Raw genomic sequence first — 26,821 nt, 5'->3', positions numbered from 1 at the left:
CGCTCATCGGTGCCCTGTCACTCACTTTGAGTGATGCGTATTGCTATTTTTATTAATTGTATGAAAGCATGCAAAATAAGTGAGGACAACAGGGCACTGCTGGTACGTGCCCCGTCCTTCCGTTACTTTATTTTTTTGGTCTCCGCCTGACATGAGCAGAGCATGGCTCGTATATGTAGGAGAGTAGGGTCTGCTATCCTATGGTCACCCCAATTTTTGCTTTTTGCTTCACTGGTTTTCGACTTACTGAGGCTGTGGGCCTGCTAATCAGACCCCCAGCCTGCTGTTCTCTCTCTAAATTTATAATACATGTACTATAGGTACATACCACAATTGGAAATGGACTCCTTGTCAGCCCCTGTACCATGCACTATAGGTGCTCAGGGCATAGGTGCCACCAAGGCCTACCAGGGGCTGAAGCATAGCTTTTGCCACCCCTGGCTGGTTCTTAAATTGACACAACTGGCTGATCACTCAGCTGGGGCAAGTGGGTGTAATCACCCCTTGCTTAGATATAGTATACCTATATCTAACCCTATATCTGGACACATATATAACCTGTGAGCCACTCCTATGGAAGGCCTCATCAATCCTGGAGGCAGAGTGCGTGGTTTTATGTGAGATGGAGCTCTGGCATGAGCTGAGCCTGTCTGCAGCTGTCGGGAACAACTCCCTAAGCTGATCCGGGATAACGCCATACCATATACTCTTAAGCGCCTTATAATCCTCGCGGTTATATAGCAACTTTGGTTTGGCTTTATCAAAACATGTCGTGTAAGGTGTCATACGAATTGGAATACTACCCCCTCGCCAGTTCTGGCGACGGGGGTAGCATTCCACCCTTCTAGAGGGAGAAGACATGTTACTTTACTGAAACGCGGTTGATTTAAAATGAGCCTCAGATCCACAAAATGGATGCCCCTGCCACAGACACGGGTCTGGCCTCCTGCTGCTGACCGAAACCCGGCAGAGGAGGCCTGGACAAAGAGTTTCCTGTCACAGGGCGGTGTCAAACCACCCCAGACAGGAGATAGTGGATTGGAGTAGGGAGGTTTCAAAGAAACCAGACACTGCCTGGGGAGCACAAGGCTGCCCCTTGCAGGATCCGGCCAAACCGGTTCTGGGGCCTCCCAGCCCCTGTCCCAGCGCGGCCAGGATCAAAGGAGAGGGGTGTAACCACCCCCTTCCTGGGTCCCACCCATAGGAGGGGACCTAGCAGGATGTCCAACCCCCTAGATTCGAATAAGAGGGGGAGCAGTCCCAACGGACTTCAGATCATCCTGAAGAAACATAAGAAACGAAATCTGGACCCTTCGACTTTCTACACGACGTGAGAAGACTGAAGAATCTCCCTTGTGGTCAAGGAGTGACCACCCTGTGCAAACAGGCACCATCCAGCCCTCGACCCTTGCTTTGTTGCAGTTCCCGCCGGAACTCGAGCGACAGAGATCGACGAGATCAAGCTTGCCTGCCTTCTACCTGCCCGATCCACAGTCCCTGCAGAGCTGAGACCCGTGGAGGCGACCGGAAGCGTGGGGCACGCCATCTTGAAAAGGCCACGAGACGCTGACCGTGCAGCCCACGAGTGACCCTCGAAGCTGTACACCGGGGTTTGAGAAGCCCCAGCCCCGAGCTCCACTTGCACCAAAGCTCACCCCTCCACACTCGACGAGTGCTGCGTGGGGCCCTTCTGCCTGTGTGTGCTCGACGCGTTGGCCCGGTCACTTGCCAGCTGGCTTGTGGCCCCTGTGCCGACGAAACTTGAAATCCGACTTGCTTTTCTGGTTGCTCCAGATCTGCACCAGCTCCTGTGAAAAGGAGCACCCACTCTGACCCTCCTGGTTCGAGTGATAAGCAATCTCCCGGTTCCGCGTGGATTGCTTTTGCCAAGTGCTGTTTGCTACAATCTTCAAGCCGACGGTGCTGACGGCGAGAGCCTACGTGGGACAGATCGTGACCTGCTCCTGGACGTCGCAGATGCCCCAGAGCCCACGTGACAGCGGAGAGAAGCCTATCGACAACCGCCTGATTGCGCCCGACATTGCCTGGTTCCGTCCTGGTTCCACCCTGGTCACTGCTGAGTGACCCAGACTCTGTCCCCTCTGCTTTCAGGTACTTTTCTACTTCGATCCACCCTTGGATCGCACCGGACACTTCTGCTTCACAGCGCCTGCAGCTGCAACAGCTCCAAGCACCAAGAACCTGCGTGACAGAACCCGACGCCACTTCGACCCTGTGCACCCACGGCCTGTGGGTGAGGTAACTTTGCAACGCCGGTGTCCTTACACTGGCACACACCTCTAGGGTCTGTGTCTGAAGTTTTGTGTTCCTAGGTTCAGCGGAAGTATCATTTAATTCACTTTAACTAACTTTTACGCACCATTGACTTTACATTGGTGCGCGCCGCACTTTCCGTGCTGCACCCGTATCCTGTGGGCTACTCCCGACTTCTTCATTGCTTGTCCTGACTGCTCCCAGCGAATCTCTAGGCCCTAGGCCTAACCATTGTTCGATAAGTGTTACTTATACCATTTTTTTAGTATATGGTCTGAGTGGCCCCCCGCCCTCAGCCATAATTGTGCCAACTTTATATGTTTAACAGTGCTTTTGATTTAACGCTTGTGCCCCTTTCCTCATAAAGAGTACTGGGGAGTAATTTAGAAATAAATACATATATTTTTACAATATATACTTGTGTGGTGTCCTTTCATTTGATTACAGGATTGTATGTGGTAAAACAGCTCGCTTAACACGACCTCTTAAGTTAAGCCTTTAAGGCTGCTTAGTCCATGCTACCATTAGGATAGCTTGTCTACAAGGTTGACTTACAACCTGACATCTTTGGGGTTTGTTTGGACTGATACCCAGTGGTTCCAGAATTGGAAACACTACATATCAGGCCAACTTCTCACATTGGTGTGCAGCGGTGCGGATTTGAGCTTGCTGTTTGTTTTACCATTACAATCTTTATCAAATTGAAAGATCACATCAAGTACCTCTAGGTACATATAAATCAAAAGCTTAGCATATTAAGTTCTACTGAACTTAGTAGTTGTAGATTAAAGGGATTAGCACACCCTGACTACAACTCACTAGCAAGGTACAGTAGGAAACCACTTAGTGTAGGTAAGTGCACCACTTACACCTCACTAGCAGTCATGTCTGATGCAGATAGAGCCTCAGGCTCTGCTCCTGTAGAAGTTGATCCTATAGGGACAACATCCAGATATGACAACCTTAGCCACAAAGACCTGAGTGCCTTGTGCACAGCCAGGGGGCTAAAAAAGGGCAGAGGCCCTACCATTCCTTCCCTAATAGCTCTCCTAGAAAAGGATGATCTAGATAAGGTGAGTCAGGCTCCCTTAGGTGCAGGTGAAGGGATAAACTCCCCTGAGAATGAGGATCTTCCAGATGATGATATAGTGGAGGAGGAAGAGGAAGAGGAAGGCTCTGACTTAGAAGAGCCTGAAGATCAGGATCAGAGGGGAAACCAGGTACAGGTTGCCAGCCTTAACCAGGCCAACTTGGACCTACATGGGAATGGGGGGGGCCAGCACCACCCCAGATCTCATAACCAAATTCTCCCAGGTAATAGGAGGGAGAGATCTCTATCAGGGGACTCTCACCTTTCTAGTGCCTCAAGAGAATCTCAAAGAGGAATGACTTCCTCCCAGAGAAAAGAGCATAGGGCCAGGATGAGGGCTGTCCAACTCCAAATAGAAAGGGAAGAGGTAGCCTTGGCTCAAGCTAAACTTGCTTTAGCAAGAGAGAGAACATTGTGTGGCTTAGATGCCACTGGTGGCAGCAAAGTTCCTAAAGAAAAAGACAGGGCCTATGACAATAGAAACCTGACAAAAATTGTGCCCCCCTACAAGGAAGGGGATGATATCCACAAATGGATGACTGCTCTTGAGAGGGCCTGCATGGTACAGCAGGTCCCTGAGGATCAGTGGGCAGCAATTTTATGGTACTCCTTTTCTGAGAAAGGGAGGGACAGGCTCCTCACTGTTAGACCTGAGGATGCCAAAAACTACTCTGTTCTGAAGAGTGCTCTTATTGAAGGGTTTGGCCTAACCACTGAGCAATACAGGTTGTTGTTCAGAGACACCCAAAAAGCACAGACTCAGGACTGGACTGATTTTGTAGATTGTGCCACTAAGGCTCTGGAGGGTTGGCTGCAGGGAAGTAAAGTTTCAGACTATACAGGATTGTACAATCTTATGATGAGAGAACAGATCCTTAATAACTGTCAGAACCAGCTGTTGCATCAATACCTTGTTGACTCTGATTTGACCTCTCCCCAAGAATTGGGAAAGAAGGCAGACAAATGGGTCAGAACAAGGATTAAGCAGAAAAACCAGAACCAAGGTGACCAGAAGAAAACAGACCAGAAGGGTGGGAATCAGAAAGATAAAGAAAAGGACCAGAAGTCTTCAGGCCCCCAAACTAGCAATAAGGAGGGGGGTTCCCAAAATGGAAACAAGAAAAAGAAGAATGATGGCCCAAAGAAACCTTGGTGTAATACCTGCAAATCAGTTTCACACTGGGGCAGTGAATGCACTAAGAAAAATCCAGTCCCCACCACTGCAGCTCCTAAAGCAACTGCACCCCCTAGTACAGTCAGCAGTGGTGGTACACAGCCAAAGGGTTTAGTAGGGTTGACCCTGGGTACTGAGGTGGAATCTGGCCTAGTCAGAATCCCCACACAGGCAGTTCTCCTATATGATGTGGACTTATCCTTGCCCACTGCAGTAAGCCCCAGTAACCTGGGCAAATATAGGCAGACTCCCTTAATTAATGAGAAACTGGCTCAGGCCTACAGGGACACTTGTGCCAGTGTCACAATGGTGACACCTGGCTTTGTGGACCCTGGACAGATTGTACTAGGTGAAAGTTACCTAGTGACCAATGCAAGCAACTCCACTACTTCCCATAGTGTGGCTGTTGTGAACTTCTCCTGGGGAGGGGTAGATGGCCTAAAGAAAGTTGTTGTGAGTGCAGACCTCCCAGTAGACTGTCTGTTAGGCAATGATCTTGAAAGCTCAGTTTGGTCAGAAGTGGAGTACAGGACTCATGCAGAAATGCTAGGGATTTCAGCTCATGTCCTTGCAGTGACAAGGTCTCAGGCTAAGAAGTGCCTTCCTGAACCAGTGGTGGATCTTGAAACAATAGACCAACCACAACCCAAGAGAAGGAGCAAGAGGGTTAAGGCTGTGCCTTCCCACTTGCCCCAGGTTGAGGATCAAGTTTCACAGGAAACTGATTCTGCAGTCCAAGAGGAGACTGTCTCAGATGAGCTTGAACCTGAACAGGTTGAGTTTCTGGGGACAGGGGGACCCTCAAGGGCAGACCTGGGGCAGGCCCAATTAGATTGCCCTTCACTTGAACCCCTCAGACAGCAAGCTGCTGCTGAGGCTGCAGGGAATGCTCAAGGTACCCATAAGGTGTATTGGGATGAAGGGCTCCTTTATTCAGAGGCTAGAGACCCCAAGCCTGGCACCACCAGGAGGTTGGTTATACCTTTGAAGTTTAGGGGCTTCCTTCTTACCTTGGCCCATGATATTCCCCTTGCAGGACACTTAGGCCAGAATAAGACTTGGGACAGGCTTGTTCCACACTTTCACTGGCCTCACATGTCAGAAAATGTCAAGGAGTTTTGTCGCTCCTGTGTCACTTGCCAAGCCAGTGGCAAGTCAGGTGGCACAACAAAGGCCCCCCTGATACCACTACCTGTGGTGGGGGTACCCTTTGAAAGAGTTGGAATAGACATTGTGGGTCCCATGGATCCTCAAACAGCATCTGGGCACAGATTTATACTGGTGGTAGTGGATCATGCCACCAGGTACCCAGAGGCAATTCCCCTGAGGACCACCACAGCTCCTGTGGTGGCAAAAGCCCTCATTGCAGTTTTCTCAAGAGTGGGCTTTCCAAAGGAGGTTCTTTCAGACAGAGGTACTAACTTTATGTCTGGATACTTAAAAGCAATGTGGAAAGAGTGTGGAGTAAACTATAAGTTTACCACACCCTACCATCCACAGTGCAATGGGCTTGTGGAAAGGTTCAACAAGACCCTAAAGGGAATGATAAAAGGTTTACCAGAGAAGCTTAGGCGGAAATGGGACATCCTTTTACCCTGCTTGCTCTTTGCTTACAGAGAGGTCCCACAGAAGGGGGTTGGCTACAGCCCTTTTGAACTTTTGTTTGGCCACCCTGTAAGAGGTCCATTGAGTTTGGTGAAGGAAGGATGGGAGTTACCTCTCAAAAAGCCTAAACTAGACATTGTGGACTATGTACTTGGTCTCCGCTCCAGGATGGCTGAATACATGGAGAGAGCATCCAAAAACCTTGAGGCAAGTCAGGAATTACAGAAAGCCTGGCATGACCAAAAGGCTGTTATGGTTGAGTTCCAGCCAGGACAGAAGGCGTGGGTGTTGGACCCAGTGGGGCCAGCAGCTCTCCAGGACAAATGGACTGGACCCTACCCTATCATTGAAAAGAAGGGAGAAGTCACCTACTTGGTTGACTTTGGTACCCCTAGGAGCCCCCACAGGGTGCTCCATGTGAACAGATTGAAAGCATTTGTTGACAGGGAGGACATGAGTCTCCTCATGGCCACAGATGGGGAACAGGAGGAAGAGAGTGACCCTCTCCCAGACCTGCTTTCCCAGAACCCTGATGATGGTTCAGTTGATGGAGTAGCCTTGGCAGGCAGCCTCACTGAGCAGCAACAGGTGGACTGCAGACAGGTGTTGCAGGCCCACAGACAATTGTTTTCACTCACACCCAGTCAGACTAACTGGTGCACCCATGAGGTGGACACTGGTGACAATCTGCCTGTGAAGAATAAGATCTACAGGCAACCTGACCATGTCAGGGATTGTATAAAGGCTGAGGTGCAAAAGATGTTGGAGCTTGGAGTGATTGAGCCATCAGAGAGCCCATGGGCTAGCCCAGTGGTCCTTGTGCCAAAACCTCATACCAAAGATGGGAAGAGAGAAATGAGGTTTTGTGTGGACTACAGAGGTCTCAATGCTGTCACTAGGACAGATGCTCATCCCATTCCAAGAGCAGATGAGCTCATTGATAAGTTGGCTTCTGCCAAGTTTCTGAGCACATTTGATTTGACAGCTGGCTACTGGCAAATCAGACTAGCTGAGGAGTCAAAAGCCAAAACAGCATTTTCGACCCCTAGTGGACATTATCAATTTGTGGTAATGCCCTTTGGCTTGAAGAATGCACCTGCCACTTTCCAAAGGTTGGTGAACCAAGTCCTTGCTGGGTTGGATGACTTTTGTGCAGCATATCTAGATGATATTGCTGTCTTTAGCTCCACCTGGGAGGATCACCTGATCCACCTGAAGAAGGTTCTGGAGGCCCTGCAAAAGGCAGGCCTGACTATCAAGGCTACTAAGTGCCAGATAGGGCAGAGCAAGGTTGTGTACTTGGGCCACCTAGTAGGTGGGGGTCAAGTTCAACCACTGGAGAGCAAGATCCAGACCATAAAGGACTGGGCTCCTCCAACTACCCAGACACAAGTCAGAGCCTTCTTGGGCCTGACTGGGTATTACAGAAAATTTGTAAAGAACTATGGGTCCATTGTGACACCATTGAATGACTTGACATCCAAGAAGATGCCCAAAAAGGTTCAGTGGACAGTTAGCTGTCAAAAGGCATTTGATGACCTGAAGAAGGCCATGTGCTCTGCACCTATCCTGAAGAGTCCTGACTACTCCAAACAGTTCATTGTACAGACAGATGCTTCTGAGTTGGGGGTGGGAGCTGTGCTTTCACAACTTAATCAAGATGGTCAAGACCAGCCCATTGCTTTTATTAGCAGAAGGCTGACCCCCAGGGAGAAACGTTGGTCAGCTATTGAGAGGGAGGCCTTTGCTGTGGTTTGGGCCCTGAAGAAGTTGAGGCCATACTTGTTTGGTACTCACTTCCTAATTCAGACAGACCATAAGCCCCTCTTGTGGCTAAATCAGATGAAGGGTGAAAATCCCAAACTGCTCAGGTGGTCCATTTCCCTACAGGGGATGGACTTTACAGTGGAGCACCGCCCAGGGACTGACCATGGTAATGCAGATGGTCTCTCCAGGTACTTCCACTTAGAACATGAAGACTTATCTGGTCAAGGTTAAGTTTAATGTCCCTGCGTTTGGGGGGGGGTTATGTAGGAGAGTAGGGTCTGCTATCCTATGGTCACCCCAATTTTTGCTTTTTGCTTCACTGGTTTTCGACTTACTGAGGCTGTGGGCCTGCTAATCAGACCCCCAGCCTGCTGTTCTCTCTCTAAATTTATAATACATGTACTATAGGTACATACCACAATTGGAAATGGACTCCTTGTCAGCCCCTGTACCATGCACTATAGGTGCTCAGGGCATAGGTGCCACCAAGGCCTACCAGGGGCTGAAGCATAGCTTTTGCCACCCCTGGCTGGTTCTTAAATTGACACAACTGGCTGATCACTCAGCTGGGGCAAGTGGGTGTAATCACCCCTTGCTTAGATATAGTATACCTATATCTAACCCTATATCTGGACACATATATAACCTGTGAGCCACTCCTATGGAAGGCCTCATCAATCCTGGAGGCAGAGTGCGTGGTTTTATGTGAGATGGAGCTCTGGCATGAGCTGAGCCTGTCTGCAGCTGTCGGGAACAACTCCCTAAGCTGATCCGGGATAACGCCATACCATATACTCTTAAGCGCCTTATAATCCTCGCGGTTATATAGCAACTTTGGTTTGGCTTTATCAAAACATGTCGTGTAAGGTGTCATACGAATTGGAATACTACCCCCTCGCCAGTTCTGGCGACGGGGGTAGCATTCCACCCTTCTAGAGGGAGAAGACATGTTACTTTACTGAAACGCGGTTGATTTAAAATGAGCCTCAGATCCACAAAATGGATGCCCCTGCCACAGACACGGGTCTGGCCTCCTGCTGCTGACCGAAACCCGGCAGAGGAGGCCTGGACAAAGAGTTTCCTGTCACAGGGCGGTGTCAAACCACCCCAGACAGGAGATAGTGGATTGGAGTAGGGAGGTTTCAAAGAAACCAGACACTGCCTGGGGAGCACAAGGCTGCCCCTTGCAGGATCCGGCCAAACCGGTTCTGGGGCCTCCCAGCCCCTGTCCCAGCGCGGCCAGGATCAAAGGAGAGGGGTGTAACCACCCCCTTCCTGGGTCCCACCCATAGGAGGGGACCTAGCAGGATGTCCAACCCCCTAGATTCGAATAAGAGGGGGAGCAGTCCCAACGGACTTCAGATCATCCTGAAGAAACATAAGAAACGAAATCTGGACCCTTCGACTTTCTACACGACGTGAGAAGACTGAAGAATCTCCCTTGTGGTCAAGGAGTGACCACCCTGTGCAAACAGGCACCATCCAGCCCTCGACCCTTGCTTTGTTGCAGTTCCCGCCGGAACTCGAGCGACAGAGATCGACGAGATCAAGCTTGCCTGCCTTCTACCTGCCCGATCCACAGTCCCTGCAGAGCTGAGACCCGTGGAGGCGACCGGAAGCGTGGGGCACGCCATCTTGAAAAGGCCACGAGACGCTGACCGTGCAGCCCACGAGTGACCCTCGAAGCTGTACACCGGGGTTTGAGAAGCCCCAGCCCCGAGCTCCACTTGCACCAAAGCTCACCCCTCCACACTCGACGAGTGCTGCGTGGGGCCCTTCTGCCTGTGTGTGCTCGACGCGTTGGCCCGGTCACTTGCCAGCTGGCTTGTGGCCCCTGTGCCGACGAAACTTGAAATCCGACTTGCTTTTCTGGTTGCTCCAGATCTGCACCAGCTCCTGTGAAAAGGAGCACCCACTCTGACCCTCCTGGTTCGAGTGATAAGCAATCTCCCGGTTCCGCGTGGATTGCTTTTGCCAAGTGCTGTTTGCTACAATCTTCAAGCCGACGGTGCTGACGGCGAGAGCCTACGTGGGACAGATCGTGACCTGCTCCTGGACGTCGCAGATGCCCCAGAGCCCACGTGACAGCGGAGAGAAGCCTATCGACAACCGCCTGATTGCGCCCGACATTGCCTGGTTCCGTCCTGGTTCCACCCTGGTCACTGCTGAGTGACCCAGACTCTGTCCCCTCTGCTTTCAGGTACTTTTCTACTTCGATCCACCCTTGGATCGCACCGGACACTTCTGCTTCACAGCGCCTGCAGCTGCAACAGCTCCAAGCACCAAGAACCTGCGTGACAGAACCCGACGCCACTTCGACCCTGTGCACCCACGGCCTGTGGGTGAGGTAACTTTGCAACGCCGGTGTCCTTACACTGGCACACACCTCTAGGGTCTGTGTCTGAAGTTTTGTGTTCCTAGGTTCAGCGGAAGTATCATTTAATTCACTTTAACTAACTTTTACGCACCATTGACTTTACATTGGTGCGCGCCGCACTTTCCGTGCTGCACCCGTATCCTGTGGGCTACTCCCGACTTCTTCATTGCTTGTCCTGACTGCTCCCAGCGAATCTCTAGGCCCTAGGCCTAACCATTGTTCGATAAGTGTTACTTATACCATTTTTTTAGTATATGGTCTGAGTGGCCCCCCGCCCTCAGCCATAATTGTGCCAACTTTATATGTTTAACAGTGCTTTTGATTTAACGCTTGTGCCCCTTTCCTCATAAAGAGTACTGGGGAGTAATTTAGAAATAAATACATATATTTTTACAATATATACTTGTGTGGTGTCCTTTCATTTGATTACAGGATTGTATGTGGTAAAACAGCTCGCTTAACACGACCTCTTAAGTTAAGCCTTTAAGGCTGCTTAGTCCATGCTACCATTAGGATAGCTTGTCTACAAGGTTGACTTACAACCTGACATCTTTGGGGTTTGTTTGGACTGATACCCAGTGGTTCCAGAATTGGAAACACTACATATCAGGCCAACTTCTCACAAGTAGCGCAGGGCTCGTGTACGACAACAGTGACATCATACTCACGCAGCTGCGATGGCCGAGTGGTTAAGGCGTTGGACTTGAAATCCAATGGGTTTTCCCCACGTAGGTTCGAAACCTGCTTGCAGCGGCATGAGATTTTGCATGAACACTATTTGGTTAAGTTAAGTTAATGTTCACTTCTCATTACGCAATCCTCATCAAGTCACAGAGTTAAACGGCAAAAACTCAAACTAGATGTAAACATTGAGACAATTTCCACACCCAGGAAGTGTTTTAGAGAGCAGGTGCCTCGGAAGGGTTCGTAGTCTGGACCTGTCCTGCATGATCTAGACAAGTCATGAAAAGAGTAATTATTTTTTTATGAAGCGTGTCTTGTTTAGGCTTTTGGACTCTTTCTTAGTACACTTAAGGGCCCGTTACCACCGCCGTAATATAGGGAAAAGAGGGTAGAAATGCGCAATGATTGATTACCACTCATCTGTGCCTTTTCACTCACTTTGAGTGATGCATGTTGCTATTTTTATTAATTGTATGAAAGTATGCAAAATAAGTGAGGACAACAGGGCACTGCTGGTACGTGCCCCGTCCTTCTGTTACTTTATTTTTTGGTCTCGGCCTGACATGAGCAGAGTATGGCTCGTATACGACAACAGTGACATCATACTCATGCAGCTGCGATGGCCGAGTGGTTAAGGCGTTGGACTCGAAATCCAATGGGGTTTCCCTGCGCAGGTTCGAATCCTGCTTGCAGCGTAGTGTGATTTTGCATGAACACCATTTGGTTTAGTTAAGGAAATGTTCACTTCTTGTTCGCAATCCTCATCAAGTTACAGAGTTAAATGGAAAAAACTCAAACTAGATGTAAACATTGAGACAATTTCCACACCCAGGAAGTGTTTTAGAGAGCTGGTGGCTCAGAAGGGTTTGTAGTCTGGACCTGTCCTGCCTGATCTAGACAAGTCATGAAAAGAGTACTTTTTTTTTATGATGCATGTCTTGTTTAGGCTTTTGGACTCTTTCTTAGTACACTTAAGGGCCTGTTACCACCGCCGTAATATAGGGAAAAGTGGGTAGAAACATGCAGTGATTGATTACCACTCATCTGTGCCCTTTCACTCACTTTGAGTGATGCATGTTGCTATTTTTATTAATTGTATGAAAGCATGCAAAATAAGTGAGGGCAACAGGGCACTGCTGGTACGTGCCCCGTCCTTCCGTTACTTTATTTTTTTGGTCTCCGCCTGACATGAGCAGAGCATGGCTCGTATACGACAACAGTGACATCATACTCATGCAGCTGCGATGGCCGAGTGGTTAAGGCGTTGGACTCGAAATCCAATGGGGTTTCCCTGCGCAGGTTCGAATCCTGCTTGCAGCGTAGTGTGGTTTTGCATGAACACCATTTGGTTTAGTTAAGGAAATGTTCACTTCTCGTTACGCAATCCTCATCAAGTCACAGAGTTAAATGGCAAAAACTCAAACTAGATGTAAACATTGAAACAATTTCCACACCTAGGAAGTGTTTTAGAGAGCAGGTGGCTCGGAAGGGTTTGTAGTCTGGACCTATCCTGCCTGATCTAGACAAGTTACGAAATGAGTAATTTTTTTTATGAAGCGTGTCTTGTTTAGGCTTTTGGACTCTTTCTGAGTACACTTAAGGGCCCGTTGCCACCGCCGTAATATATGGAAACGAGGGTAGAAATGTGCAGTGGTTGATTACCGCTCATCTGTGCCCTGTCACTCATTTTGAGTGATGCATATTGCTATTTTTATTAATTGTATGAAAGTATGCGAAATAAGTGAGGACAACAGGGCACTGCTGGTATGTGCCCCGTCCTTCCGTTACTTTATTTTTTAGGTCTCGACCTGACATGAGTAGCGCATGGCTCGTATACAACAACAGTGACATCATACTCACGCAGCTGCGATGGCCGAGTGGTTAAGGCGTTGGACTTGAAATCCAATGGGGTTTCCCCGTGTAGGTTCGAATCCTGCTTGTAGCGTCATGAGATTTTGCATGAACACCATTTGGTTTAGTTAAGGAAATGTTCACTTCTCGTTACGCAATCCTCATCAAGTCACAGAGTTAAATGGCAAAAACTCAAACTAGATGTAAACATCGAGACAATTTCCACACCCAGGAAGTGTTTTAGAGAGCAGGTGGCTCGGAAGGGTTCGTAGTCTGGACCTGTCCTGCCTGATCTAGACAAGTCATGAAAAGAGTACTTTTTTTTATGAAGCGTGTCTTGTTTAAGCTTTTGGACTCTTTCTGAGTACACTTAAGGGCCCGTTGCCACCGCCGTAATATAGGGAAACGAGGATAGAAATGTGCAGTGATTGATTACCGCTCATCGGTGCCCTGTCACTCACTTTGAGTGATGCGTATTGCTATTTTTATTAATTGTATGAAAGCATGCCAAATAAGTGAGGACAACAGGGCACTGCTGGTACGTGTCCCGTCCTTCTGTTACTTTATTTTTTATGTCTCGGCCTGACGTGAGTAGTGCATGGCTCGTATACGACAACTGTGACATCATACTCACGCAGCTGCGATGGCCGAGTGGTTAAGGCGTTGGACTTGAAATCCAATGGGGTTTCCCCGCGTAGGTTCGAATCCTGCTTGCAGCGTCATGAGATTTTGCATGAACACCATTTGGTTTAGTTAAGTAAATGTTTACTTCTTGTTACGCAATCCTCATCAAGTCACAGAGTTAAACGGCAAAAACTCAAACTAGATGTAAACATTGAGACAATTTCCACACCCAGGAAGTGTTTTAGAGAGCAGGTGCCTCGGAAGGGTTCGTAGTCTGGACCTGTCCTGCATGATCTAGACAAGTCATGAAAAGAGTAATTATTTTTTTATGAAGCGTGTCTTGTTTAGGCTTTTGGACTCTTTCTTAGTACACTTAAGGGCCCGTTACCACCGCTGTAATATAGGGAAAAGAGGGTAGAAATGCGCAATGATTGATTACCACTCATCTGTGCCCTTTCACTCACTTTGAGTGATGCATGTTGCTATTTTTATTAATTGTATGAAAGCATGTAAAATAAGTGAGGACAACAGGGCACTGCTGGTACGTGCCCCGTCCTTCTGTTACTTTATTTTTTGGTCTCGGCCTGACATGAGCAGAGTATGGCTCGTATACGACAACAGTGACATCATACTCATGCAGCTGCGATGGCCGAGTGGTTAAGGCGTTGGACTCGAAATCCAATGGCGTTTCCCTGCGCAGGTTCGAATCCTGCTTGCAGCGTAGTGTGATTTTGCATGAACACCATTTGGTTTAGTTAAGGAAATGTTCACTTCTTGTTCGCAATCCTCATCAAGTCACAGAGTTAAATGGAAAAAACTCAAACTAGATGTAAACATTAAAACAATTTCCACACCTAGGAAGTGTTTTAGAGAGCAGGTGGCTCGGAAGGGTTTGTAGTCTGGACCTATCCTGCCTGATCTAGACAAGTTACGAAATGAGTAATTTTTTTTATGAAGCGTGTCTTGTTTAGGCTTTTGGACTCTTTCTGAGTACACTTAAGGGCCCGTTGCCACCGCCGTAATATATCGAAACGAGGGTAGAAATGTGCAGTGATTGATTACCGCTCATCTGTGCCCTGTCACTCATTTTGAGTGATGCATATTGCTATTTTTATTAATTGTATGAAAGTATGCGAAATAAGTGAGGACAACAGGGCACTGCTGGTACGTGCCCCGTCCTTCTGTTACTTTATTTTTTATGTCTCGGCCTGACGTGAGTAGTGCATGGCTCGTATACGACAACTGTGACATCATACTCACGCAGCTGCGATGTCCGAGTGGTTAAGGCGTTGGACTTGAAATCCAATGGGGTTTCCCCGCGTAGGTTCGAATCCTGCTTGAAGCGTCATGAGATTTTGCATGAACACCATTTGGTTTAGTTAAGGAAATGTTCACTTCTCGTTACGCAATCCTCATCAAGTCACAGAGTTAAATGGCAAAAACTCAAACTAGATGTAAACATTGAGACAATTTCCACACCCAGGAAGTGTTTTAGAGAGCAGGTGGCTCGGAAGGGTTCGTAGTCTGGACCTGTCCTGCCTGATCTAGACAAGTCATGAAAAGAGTACTTTTTTTTATGAAGCGTGTCTTGTTTAAGCTTTTGGACTCTTTCTGAGTACACTTAAGGGCCCGTTGCCACCGCCGTAATATAGGGAAACGAGGATAGAAATGTGCAGTGATTGATTACCGCTCATCGGTGCCCTGTCACTCACTTTGAGTGATGCGTATTGCTATTTTTATTAATTGTATGAAAGCATGCCAAATAAGTGAGGACAACAGGGCACTGCTGGTACGTGTCCCGTCCTTCTGTTACTTTATTTTTTATGTCTCGGCCTGACGTGAGTAGTGCATGGCTCGTATACGACAACTGTGACATCATACTCACGCAGCTGCGATGGCCGAGTGGTTAAGGCGTTGGACTTGAAATCCAATGGGGTTTCCCCGCGTAGGTTCGAATCCTGCTTGCAGCGTCATGAGATTTTGCATGAACACCATTTGGTTTAGTTAAGTAAATGTTTACTTCTTGTTACGCAATCCTCATCAAGTCACAGAGTTAAACGGCAAAAACTCAAACTAGATGTAAACATTGAAACAATTTCCACACCTAGGAAGTGTTTTAGAGAGCTGGTGGCTCGGAAGGGTTTGTAGTCTGGACCTGTCCTGCCTGATCTAGACAAGTCATGAAAAGAGTACTTTTTTTTTATGAAGCGTGTCTTCTTTAAGCTTTTGGACTCTTTCTGAGTACACTTAAGGGCCCGTTGCCACCGCCGTAATATAGGGAAACGAGGATAGAAATGTGCAGTGATTGATTACCGCTCATCGGTGCCCTGTCACTCACTTTGAGTGATGCGTATTGCTATTTTTATTAATTGTATGAAAGTATGCGAAATAAGTGAGGACAACAGGGCACTGCTGGTATGTGCCCCGTCCTTCCGTTACTTTATTTTTTAGGTCTCAATCTGACATGAGTAGCGCAGGGCTCGTATACGACAACAGTGACATCATACTCACGCAGCTGCGATGGCCGAGTGGTTAAGGCGTTGGACTTGAAATCCAATGGGTTTTCCCCACGTAGGTTCGAAACCTGCTTGCAGCGGCATGAGATTTTGCATGAACACTATTTGGTTAAGTTAAGTTAATGTTCACTTCTCATTACGCAATCCTCATCAAGTCACAGAGTTAAACTGCAAAAACTCAAACTAGATGTAAACATTGAGACAATTTCCACACCCAGGAAGTGTTTTAGAGAGCAGGTGGCTCGGAAGGGTTCGTAGTCTGGACCTGTCCTACCTGATCTAGACAAGTCATGAAAAGAGTACTTTTTTTTATGAAGCGTGTCTTGTTTAAGCTTTTGGACTCTTTCTGAGTACACTTAAGGGCCCGTTGCCACCGCCGTAATATAGGGAAACGAGGATAGAAATGTGCAGTGATTGATTACCGCTCATCGGTGCCCTGTCACTCACTTTGAGTGATGCGTATTGCTATTTTTATTAATTGTATGAAAGCATGCAAAATAAGTGAGGACAACAGGGCACTGCTGGTACGTGCCCCGTCCTGTTACTTTATTTTTTATGTCTCGGCCTGACGTGAGTAGTGCATGGCTAGTATACGACAACTGTGACATCATACTCATGCAGCTGCGATGGCCGAGTGGTTAAGGCGTTGGACTTGAAATCCAATGGGTTTTCCCCACGTAGGTTCGAAACCTGCTTGCAGCGGCATGAGATTTTGCATGAACACTATTTGGTTAAGTTAAGTTAATGTTCACTTCTCATTACGCAATCCTCATCAAGTCACAGAGTTAAACTGCAAAAACTCAAACTAGATGTAAACATTGAGACAATTTCCACACCCAGGAAGTGTTTTAGAGAGCAGGTATCTCGGAAGGGTTCGTAGTCTGGACCTGTCCTGCATGATCTAGACAAGTCATGAAAAGAGTAATTATTTTTTTATGAAGCGTGTCTTGTTTAGGCTTTTGGACTCTTTCTTAGTACACTTAAGGGCCCGTTACCACCGCTGTAATATAGGGAAAAGAGGGTAGAAATGCGCAATGATTGATTACCACTCATCTGTGCCCTTTCACTCACTTTGAGTGATGCATGTTGCTATTTTTATTAATTGTATGAAAGCATGTAAAATAAGTGAGGACAACAGGGCACTGCTGGTACGTGCCCCGTCCTTCTGTTACTTTATTTTTTGGTCTCGGCCTGACATGAGCAGAGTATGGCTCGTATACGACAACAGTGACATCATACTCATGCAGCTGCGATGGCCGAGTGGTTAAGGCGTTGGACTCGAAATCCAATGGCGTTTCCCTGCGCAGGTTCGAATCCTGCTTGCAGCGTAGTGTGATTTTGCATGAACACCATTTGGTTTAGTTAAGGAAATGTTCACTTCTTGTTCGCAATCCTCATCAAGTCACAGAGTTAAATGGAAAAAACTCAAACTAGATGTAAACATTAAAACAATTTCCACACCTAGGAAGTGTTTTAGAGAGCAGGTGGCTCGGAAGGGTTTGTAGTCTGGACCTATCCTGCCTGATCTAGACAAGTTACGAAATGAGTAATTTTTTTTATGAAGCGTGTCTTGTTTAGGCTTTTGGACTCTTTCTGAGTACACTTAAGGGCCCGTTGCCACCGCCGTAATATATCGAAACGAGGGTAGAAATGTGCAGTGATTGATTACCGCTCATCTGTGCCCTGTCACTCATTTTGAGTGATGCATATTGCTATTTTTATTAATTGTATGAAAGTATGCGAAATAAGTGAGGACAACAGGGCACTGCTGGTACGTGCCCCGTCCTTCTGTTACTTTATTTTTTATGTCTCGGCCTGACGTGAGTAGTGCATGGCTCGTATACGACAACTGTGACATCATACTCACGCAGCTGCGATGTCCGAGTGGTTAAGGCGTTGGACTTGAAATCCAATGGGGTTTCCCCGCGTAGGTTCGAATCCTGCTTGAAGCGTCATGAGATTTTGCATGAACACCATTTGGTTTAGTTAAGGAAATGTTCACTTCTCGTTACGCAATCCTCATCAAGTCACAGAGTTAAATGGCAAAAACTCAAACTAGATGTAAACATTGAGACAATTTCCACACCCAGGAAGTGTTTTAGAGAGCAGGTGGCTCGGAAGGGTTCGTAGTCTGGACCTGTCCTGCCTGATCTAGACAAGTCATGAAAAGAGTACTTTTTTTTATGAAGCGTGTCTTGTTTAAGCTTTTGGACTCTTTCTGAGTACACTTAAGGGCCCGTTGCCACCGCCGTAATATAGGGAAACGAGGATAGAAATGTGCAGTGATTGATTACCGCTCATCGGTGCCCTGTCACTCACTTTGAGTGATGCGTATTGCTATTTTTATTAATTGTATGAAAGCATGCCAAATAAGTGAGGACAACAGGGCACTGCTGGTACGTGTCCCGTCCTTCTGTTACTTTATTTTTTATGTCTCGGCCTGACGTGAGTAGTGCATGGCTCGTATACGACAACTGTGACATCATACTCACGCAGCTGCGATGGCCGAGTGGTTAAGGCGTTGGACTTGAAATCCAATGGGGTTTCCCCGCGTAGGTTCGAATCCTGCTTGCAGCGTCATGAGATTTTGCATGAACACCATTTGGTTTAGTTAAGTAAATGTTTACTTCTTGTTACGCAATCCTCATCAAGTCACAGAGTTAAACGGCAAAAACTCAAACTAGATGTAAACATTGAAACAATTTCCACACCTAGGAAGTGTTTTAGAGAGCTGGTGGCTCGGAAGGGTTTGTAGTCTGGACCTGTCCTGCCTGATCTAGACAAGTCATGAAAAGAGTACTTTTTTTTTATGAAGCGTGTCTTCTTTAAGCTTTTGGACTCTTTCTGAGTACACTTAAGGGCCCGTTGCCACCGCCGTAATATAGGGAAACGAGGATAGAAATGTGCAGTGATTGATTACCGCTCATCGGTGCCCTGTCACTCACTTTGAGTGATGCGTATTGCTATTTTTATTAATTGTATGAAAGTATGCGAAATAAGTGAGGACAACAGGGCACTGCTGGTATGTGCCCCGTCCTTCCGTTACTTTATTTTTTAGGTCTCAATCTGACATGAGTAGCGCAGGGCTCGTATACGACAACAGTGACATCATACTCACGCAGCTGCGATGGCCGAGTGGTTAAGGCGTTGGACTTGAAATCCAATGGGTTTTCCCCACGTAGGTTCGAAACCTGCTTGCAGCGGCATGAGATTTTGCATGAACACTATTTGGTTAAGTTAAGTTAATGTTCACTTCTCATTACGCAATCCTCATCAAGTCACAGAGTTAAACTGCAAAAACTCAAACTAGATGTAAACATTGAGACAATTTCCACACCCAGGAAGTGTTTTAGAGAGCAGGTGGCTCGGAAGGGTTCGTAGTCTGGACCTGTCCTACCTGATCTAGACAAGTCATGAAAAGAGTACTTTTTTTTATGAAGCGTGTCTTGTTTAAGCTTTTGGACTCTTTCTGAGTACACTTAAGGGCCCGTTGCCACCGCCGTAATATAGGGAAACGAGGATAGAAATGTGCAGTGATTGATTACCGCTCATCGGTGCCCTGTCACTCACTTTGAGTGATGCGTATTGCTATTTTTATTAATTGTATGAAAGCATGCAAAATAAGTGAGGACAACAGGGCACTGCTGGTACGTGCCCCGTCCTGTTACTTTATTTTTTATGTCTCGGCCTGACGTGAGTAGTGCATGGCTAGTATACGACAACTGTGACATCATACTCATGCAGCTGCGATGGCCGAGTGGTTAAGGCGTTGGACTTGAAATCCAATGGGTTTTCCCCACGTAGGTTCGAAACCTGCTTGCAGCGGCATGAGATTTTGCATGAACACTATTTGGTTAAGTTAAGTTAATGTTCACTTCTCATTACGCAATCCTCATCAAGTCACAGAGTTAAACTGCAAAAACTCAAACTAGATGTAAACATTGAGACAATTTCCACACCCAGGAAGTGTTTTAGAGAGCAGGTATCTCGGAAGGGTTCGTAGTCTGGACCTGTCCTGCATGATCTAGACAAGTCATGAAAAGAGTAATTATTTTTTTATGAAGCGTGTCTTGTTTAGGCTTTTGGACTCTTTCTTAGTACACTTAAGGGCCCGTTACCACCGCCGTAATATAGGGAAAAGAGGGTAGAAATGCGCAATGATTGATTACCACTCATCTGTGCCTTTTCACTCACTTTGAGTGATGCATGTTGCTATTTTTATTAATTGTATGAAAGCATGCAAAATAAGTGAGGACAACAGGGCACTGCTGGTACGTGCCCCGTCCTTCTGTTACTTTATTTTTTGGTCTCGGCCTGACATGAGCAGAGTATGGCTCGTATACGACAACAGTGACATCATACTCATGCAGCTGCGATGGCCGAGTAGTTAAGGCGTTGGACTCGAAATCCAATGGGGTTTCCCTGCGCAGGTTCGAATCCTGCTTGCAGCGTAGTGTGATTTTGCATGAACACCATTTGGTTTAGTTAAGGAAATGTTCACTTCTTGTTCGCAATCCTCATCAAGTTACAGAGTTAAATGGAAAAAACTCAAACTAGATGTAAACATTGAGACAATTTCCACACCCAGGAAGTGTTTTAGAGAGCTGGTGGCTCAGAAGGGTTTGTAGTCTGGACCTGTCCTGCCTGATCTAGACAAGTCATGAAAAGAGTACTTTTTTTTTATGATGCATGTCTTGTTTAGGCTTTTGGACTCTTTCTTAGTACACTTAAGGGCCTGTTACCACCGCCGTAATATAGGGAAAAGTGGGTAGAAACATGCAGTGATTGATTACCACTCATCTGTGCCCTTTCACTCACTTTGAGTGATGCATGTTGCTATTTTTATTAATTGTATGAAAGCATGCAAAATAAGTGAGGACAACAGGGCACTGCTGGTACGTGCCCCGTCCTTCCGTTACTTTATTTTTTTGGCCTCCGCCTGACATGAGCAGAGCATGGCTCGTATACGACAACAGTGACATCATACTCATGCAGCTGCGATGGCCGAGTGGTTAAGGCGTTGGACTCGAAATCCAATGGGGTTTCCCTGCGCAGGTTCGAATCCTGCTTGCAGCGTAGTGTGATTTTGCATGAACACCATTTGGTTTAGTTAAGGAAATGTTCACTTCTCGTTACGCAATCCTCATCAAGTCACAGAGTTAAACGGCAAAAAGTCAAACTAGATGTAAACATTGAAACAATTTCCACACCTAGGAAGTGTTTTAGAGAGCAGGTGGCTTGGAAGGGTTTGTAGTCTGGACCTATCCTGCCTGATCTAGACAAGTTACGAAATGAGTAATTTTTTTTATGAAGCGTGTCTTGTTTAGGCTTTTGGACTCTTTCTGAGTACACTTAAGGGCCCATTGCCACCGCCGTAATATATGGAAACGAGGGTAGAAATGTGCAGTGGTTGATTACCGCTCATCTGTGCCCTGTCACTCATTTTGAGTGATGCATATTGCTATTTTTATTAATTGTATGAAAGTATGCGAAATAAGTGAGGACAACAGGGCACTGCTGGTATGTGCCCCGTCCTTCCGTTACTTTATTTTTTAGGTCTCGACCTGACATGAGTAGCGCATGGCTCGTATATGACAACAGTGACATCATACTCACGCAGCTGCGATGGCCGAGTGGTTAAGGTGTTGGACTTGAAATCCAATGGGGTTTCCCTGCGTAGGTTTGAATCCTGCTTGCAGCGGCATGAGATTTTGCATGAACACCATTTGGTTTAGTTAAGTAAATGTTCACTTCTCATTACGCAATCCTCATCAAGTCACAGAGTTAAACTGCAAAAACTCAAACTAGATGTAAACATTGAGACAATTTCCACACTCAGGAAGTGTTTTAGAGAGCAGGTGGCTCGGAAGGGTTCGTAGTCTGGACCTGTCCGGCCTGATCTAGACAAGTCATGAAAAGAGTACTTTTTTTTAATGAGCGTGTCTTGTTTAAGCTTTTGGACTCTTTCTGAGTACACTTAAGGGCCCGTTGCCACCGACGTAATATAGGGAAACGAGGATAGAAATGTGCAGTGATTGATTACCGCTCATCGGTGCCCTGTCACTCACTTTGAGTGATGCGTATTGCTATTTTTATTAATTGTCTGAAAGCATGCAAAATAAGTGAGGACAACAGGGCACTGCTGGTACGTGCCCCGTCCTTCTGTTACTTTATTTTTTGGTCTCGGCCTGACATGAGCAGAGTATGGCTCGTATACGACAACAGTGACATCATACTCATGCAGCTGCGATGGCCGAGTGGTTAAGGCGTTGGACTCGAAATCCAATGGGGTTTCCCTGCGCAGGTTCTAATCCTGCTTGCAGCTTAGTGTGATTTTGCATGAACACCATTTGGTTTAGTTAAGGAAATGTTCACTTCTTGTTCGCAATCCTCATCAAGTCACAGAGGTAAATGGAAAAAACTCAAACTAGATGTAAACATTGAGACAATTTCCACACCCAGGAAGTGTTTTAGAGAGCTGGTGGCTCGGAAGGGTTTGTAGTCTGGACCTGTCCTGCCTGATCTAGACAAGTCATGAAAAGAGTACTTTTTTATGATGCATGTCTTGTTTAGGCTTTTGGACTCTTTCATAGTACACTTAAGGGCCTGTTACCACCGCCGTAATATAGGGAAAAGTGGGTAGAAACATGCAGTGATTGATTACCACTCATCTGTGCCCTTTCACTCACTTTGAGTGATGCATGTTGCTATTTTTATTAATTGTATGAAAGCATGCAAAATAAGCGAGGACAACAGGGCACTGCTGGTACGTGCCCCGTCCTTCCGTTACTTTATTTTTTTGGTCTCCGCCTGACATGAGCAGAGCATGGCTCGTATACGACAACAGTGACATCATACTCATGCAGCTGCGATGGCCGAGTGGTTAAGGCGTTGGACTCGAAATCCAATGGGGTTTCCCTGCGCAGGTTCGAATCCTGCTTGCAGCATAGTATGATTTTGCATGAACACCATTTGGTTTAGTTAAGGAAATGTTCACTTCTCGTTACGCAATCCTCATCAAGTCACAGAGTTAAATGGCAAAAACTCAAACTAGATGTAAACATTAAAACAATTTCCACACCTAGGAAGTGTTTTAGAGAGCAGGTGGCTCGAAAGGGTTTGTAGTCTGGACCTATCCTGCCTGATCTAGACAAGTTACGAAATGAGTAATTTTTTTTATGAAGCGTGTCTTGTTTAGGCTTTTGGACTCTTTCTGAGTACACTTAAGGGCCCGTTGCCACCGCCGTAATATATAGAAACGAGGGTAGAAATGTGCAGTGATTGATTACCGCTCATCTGTGCCCTGTCACTCATTTTGAGTGATGCATATTGCTATTTTTATTAATTGTATGAAAGTATGCGAAATAAGTGAGGACAACAGGGCACTGCTGGTATGTGCCCCGTCCTTCCGTTACTTTATTTTTTAGGTCTCGACCTGACATGAGTAGCGCATGGCTCGTATACGACAACAGTGACATCATACTCACGCAGCTGCGATGGCCGAGTGGTTAAGGCGTTGGACTTGAAATCCAATGGGGTTTCTCCGCGTAGGTTTGAATCCTGCTTGCAGCGGCATGAGATTTTGCATGAACACAATTTGGTTTAGTTAAGTAAATGTTCACTTCTCATTACGCAATCCTCATCAAGTCACAGAGTTAAACTGCAAAAACTCATACTAGATGTAAACATTGAGACAATTTCCACACTCAGGAAGTGTTTTAGAGAGCAGGTGGCTCGGAAGGGTCCGTAGTCTGGACCTGTCCTGCCTGATCTAGACAAGTCATGAAAAGAGTACTTTTTTTTATGAAGCGTGTCTTGTTTAAGCTTTTGGACTCTTTCTGAGTACACTTAAGGGCCCGTTGCCACCGCCGTAATATAGGGAAACGAGGATAGAAATGTGCAGTGATTGATTACCGCTCATCGGTGCCCTGTCACTCACTTTGAGTGATGCGTATTGCTATTTTTATTAATTGTATGAAAGCATGCCAAATAAGTGAGGACAACAGGGCACTGCTGGTACGTGTCCCGTCCTTCTGTTACTTTATTTTTTATGTCTCGGCCTGACGTGAGTAGTGCATGGCTCGTATACGACAACTGTGACATCATACTCACGCAGCTGTGATGGCCGAGTGGTTAAGGCGTTGGACTTGAAATCCAATGGGGTTTCCCCGCGTAGGTTCGAATCCTGCTTGCAGTGTCATGAGATTTTGCATGAACACCATTTGGTTTAGTTAAGTAAATGTTTACTTCTTGTTACGCAATCCTCATCAAGTCACAGAGTTAAACGGCAAAAACTCAAACTAGATGTAAACATTGAAACAATTTCCACACCTAGGAAGTGTTTTAGAGAGCTGGTGGCTCGGAAGGGTTTGTAGTCTGGACCTGTCCTGCCTGATCTAGACAAGTCATGAAAAGAGTACTTTTTTTTATGAAGCGTGTCTTCTTTAAGCTTTTGGACTCTTTCTGAGTACACTTAAGGGCCCGTTGCCACCGCCGTAATATAGGGAAACGAGGATAGAAATGTGCAGTGATTGATTACCGCTCATCGGTGCCCTGTCACTCACTTTGAGTGATGCGTATTGCTATTTTTATTAATTGTATGAAAGTATGCGAAATAAGTGAGGACAACAGGGCACTGCTGGTATGTGCCCCGTCCTTCCGTTACTTTATTTTTTAGGTCTCGACCTGACATGAGTAGCGCAGGGCTCGTGTACGACAACAGTGACATCATACTCACGCAGCTGCGATGGCCGAGTGGTTAAGGCGTTGGACTTGAAATCCAATGGGTTTTCCCCACGTAGGTTCGAAACCTGCTTGCAGCGGCATGAGATTTTGCATGAACACTATTTGGTTAAGTTAAGTTAATGTTCACTTCTCATTACGCAATCCTCATCAAGTCACAGAGTTAAACGGCAAAAACTCAAACTAGATGTAAACATTGAGACAATTTCCACACCCAGGAAGTGTTTTAGAGAGCAGGTGCCTCGGAAGGGTTCGTAGTCTGGACCTGTCCTGCATGATCTAGACAAGTCATGAAAAGAGTAATTATTTTTTTATGAAGCGTGTCTTGTTTAGGCTTTTGGACTCTTTCTTAGTACACTTAAGGGCCCGTTACCACCGCCGTAATATAGGGAAAAGAGGGTAGAAATGCGCAATGATTGATTACCACTCATCTGTGCCTTTTCACTCACTTTGAGTGATGCATGTTGCTATTTTTATAAATTGTATGAAAGTATGCAAAATAAGTGAGGACAACAGGGCACTGCTGGTACGTGCCCCGTCCTTCTGTTACTTTATTTTTTGGTCTCGGCCTGACATGAGCAGAGTATGGCTCGTATACGACAACAGTGACATCATACTCATGCAGCTGCGATGGCCGAGTGGTTAAGGCGTTGGACTCGAAATCCAATGGGGTTTCCCTGCGCAGGTTCGAATCCTGCTTGCAGCGTAGTGTGATTTTGCATGAACACCATTTGGTTTAGTTAAGGAAATGTTCACTTCTTGTTCGCAATCCTCATCAAGTTACAGAGTTAAATGGAAAAAACTCAAACTAGATGTAAACATTGAGACAATTTCCACACCCAGGAAGTGTTTTAGAGAGCTGGTGGCTCAGAAGGGTTTGTAGTCTGGACCTGTCCTGCCTGATCTAGACAAGTCATGAAAAGAGTACTTTTTTTTATGATGCATGTCTTGTTTAGGCTTTTGGACTCTTTCTTAGTACACTTAAGGGCCTGTTACCACCGCCGTAATATAGGGAAAAGTGGGTAGAAACATGCAGTGATTGATTACCACTCATCTGTGCCCTTTCACTCACTTTGAGTGATGCATGTTGCTATTTTTATTAATTGTATGAAAGCATGCAAAATAAGTGAGGACAACAGGGCACTGCTGGTACGTGCCCCGTCCTTCCGTTACTTTATTTTTTTGGTCTCCGCCTGACATGAGCAGAGCATGGCTCGTATACGACAACAGTGACATCATACTCATGCAGCTGCGATGGCCGAGTGGTTAAGGCGTTGGACTCGAAATCCAATGGGGTTTCCCTGCGCAGGTTCGAATCCTGCTTGCAGCGTAGTGTGGTTTTGCATGAACACCATTTGGTTTAGTTAAGGAAATGTTCACTTCTCGTTACGCAATCCTCATCAAGTCACAGAGTTAAATGGCAAAAACTCAAACTAGATGTAAACATTGAAACAATTTCCACACCTAGGAAGTGTTTTAGAGAGCAGGTGGCTCGGAAGGGTTTGTAGTCTGGACCTATCCTGCCTGATCTAGACAAGTTACGAAATGAGTAATTTTTTTTATGAAGCGTGTCTTGTTTAGGCTTTTGGACTCTTTCTGAGTACACTTAAGGGCCCGTTGCCACCGCCGTAATATATGGAAACGAGGGTAGAAATGTGCAGTGGTTGATTACCGCTCATCTGTGCCCTGTCACTCATTTTGAGTGATGCATATTGCTATTTTTATTAATTGTATGAAAGTATGCGAAATAAGTGAGGACAACAGGGCACTGCTGGTATGTGCCCCGTCCTTCCGTTACTTTATTTTTTAGGTCTCGACCTGACATGAGTAGCGCATGGCTCGTATACAACAACAGTGACATCATACTCACGCAGCTGCCATGGCCGAGTGGTTAAGGCGTTGGACTTGAAATCCAATGGGGTTTCCCCGTGTAGGTTCGAATCCTGCTTGTAGCGTCATGAGATTTTGCATGAACACCATTTGGTTTAGTTAAGGAAATGTTCACTTCTCGTTACGCAATCCTCATCAAGTCACAGAGTTAAATGGCAAAAACTCAAACTAGATGTAAACATCGAGACAATTTCCACACCCAGGAAGTGTTTTAGAGAGCAGGTGGC

At 46.4% G+C, this 26,821-nt stretch overlaps 15 non-coding genes across 15 annotated transcripts; all 15 read left to right on the top strand.

Moving 5' to 3' along the window:
* The first annotated feature begins 11,584 nt into the window (after positions 1-11,584).
* Positions 11,585-11,666, top strand: TRNAS-CGA (transfer RNA serine (anticodon CGA)). Its single transcript has one exon. It is a non-coding gene; the product is annotated as a tRNA-Ser (tRNA).
* Positions 11,667-12,209: 543 nt separating this feature from the next.
* On the top strand, positions 12,210-12,291 carry TRNAS-CGA (transfer RNA serine (anticodon CGA)). Its single transcript has one exon. It is a non-coding gene; the product is annotated as a tRNA-Ser (tRNA).
* Positions 12,292-12,834: 543 nt separating this feature from the next.
* Positions 12,835-12,916, top strand: TRNAS-UGA (transfer RNA serine (anticodon UGA)). Its single transcript has one exon. It is a non-coding gene; the product is annotated as a tRNA-Ser (tRNA).
* A 543-nt stretch (positions 12,917-13,459) lies between these two features.
* Positions 13,460-13,541, top strand: TRNAS-UGA (transfer RNA serine (anticodon UGA)). The gene has a single exon. It is a non-coding gene; the product is annotated as a tRNA-Ser (tRNA).
* A 544-nt stretch (positions 13,542-14,085) lies between these two features.
* Positions 14,086-14,167, top strand: TRNAS-CGA (transfer RNA serine (anticodon CGA)). Its single transcript has one exon. It is a non-coding gene; the product is annotated as a tRNA-Ser (tRNA).
* A 1,167-nt stretch (positions 14,168-15,334) lies between these two features.
* TRNAS-UGA (transfer RNA serine (anticodon UGA)) lies at positions 15,335-15,416 on the top strand. Its single transcript has one exon. It is a non-coding gene; the product is annotated as a tRNA-Ser (tRNA).
* Positions 15,417-17,208: 1,792 nt separating this feature from the next.
* TRNAS-CGA (transfer RNA serine (anticodon CGA)) lies at positions 17,209-17,290 on the top strand. Its single transcript has one exon. It is a non-coding gene; the product is annotated as a tRNA-Ser (tRNA).
* Positions 17,291-18,457: 1,167 nt separating this feature from the next.
* On the top strand, positions 18,458-18,539 carry TRNAS-UGA (transfer RNA serine (anticodon UGA)). Its single transcript has one exon. It is a non-coding gene; the product is annotated as a tRNA-Ser (tRNA).
* Positions 18,540-20,331: 1,792 nt separating this feature from the next.
* Positions 20,332-20,413, top strand: TRNAS-CGA (transfer RNA serine (anticodon CGA)). Its single transcript has one exon. It is a non-coding gene; the product is annotated as a tRNA-Ser (tRNA).
* Positions 20,414-20,956: 543 nt separating this feature from the next.
* Positions 20,957-21,038, top strand: TRNAS-CGA (transfer RNA serine (anticodon CGA)). Its single transcript has one exon. It is a non-coding gene; the product is annotated as a tRNA-Ser (tRNA).
* A 1,167-nt stretch (positions 21,039-22,205) lies between these two features.
* TRNAS-CGA (transfer RNA serine (anticodon CGA)) lies at positions 22,206-22,287 on the top strand. The gene has a single exon. It is a non-coding gene; the product is annotated as a tRNA-Ser (tRNA).
* A 540-nt stretch (positions 22,288-22,827) lies between these two features.
* On the top strand, positions 22,828-22,909 carry TRNAS-CGA (transfer RNA serine (anticodon CGA)). Its single transcript has one exon. It is a non-coding gene; the product is annotated as a tRNA-Ser (tRNA).
* A 1,168-nt stretch (positions 22,910-24,077) lies between these two features.
* TRNAS-UGA (transfer RNA serine (anticodon UGA)) lies at positions 24,078-24,159 on the top strand. Its single transcript has one exon. It is a non-coding gene; the product is annotated as a tRNA-Ser (tRNA).
* A 1,169-nt stretch (positions 24,160-25,328) lies between these two features.
* Positions 25,329-25,410, top strand: TRNAS-CGA (transfer RNA serine (anticodon CGA)). The gene has a single exon. It is a non-coding gene; the product is annotated as a tRNA-Ser (tRNA).
* Positions 25,411-25,952: 542 nt separating this feature from the next.
* TRNAS-CGA (transfer RNA serine (anticodon CGA)) lies at positions 25,953-26,034 on the top strand. Its single transcript has one exon. It is a non-coding gene; the product is annotated as a tRNA-Ser (tRNA).
* Positions 26,035-26,821: the final 787 nt, after the last annotated feature.

The sequence above is a fragment of the Lissotriton vulgaris genome, chromosome 11 (genome assembly GCF_964263255.1).
Source record: "Lissotriton vulgaris chromosome 11, aLisVul1.2, whole genome shotgun sequence".
In the NCBI taxonomy this organism is placed as follows: domain Eukaryota; kingdom Metazoa; phylum Chordata; class Amphibia; order Caudata; family Salamandridae; genus Lissotriton; species Lissotriton vulgaris.
This window is presented reverse-complemented; position numbering and strand designations above follow the sequence as displayed.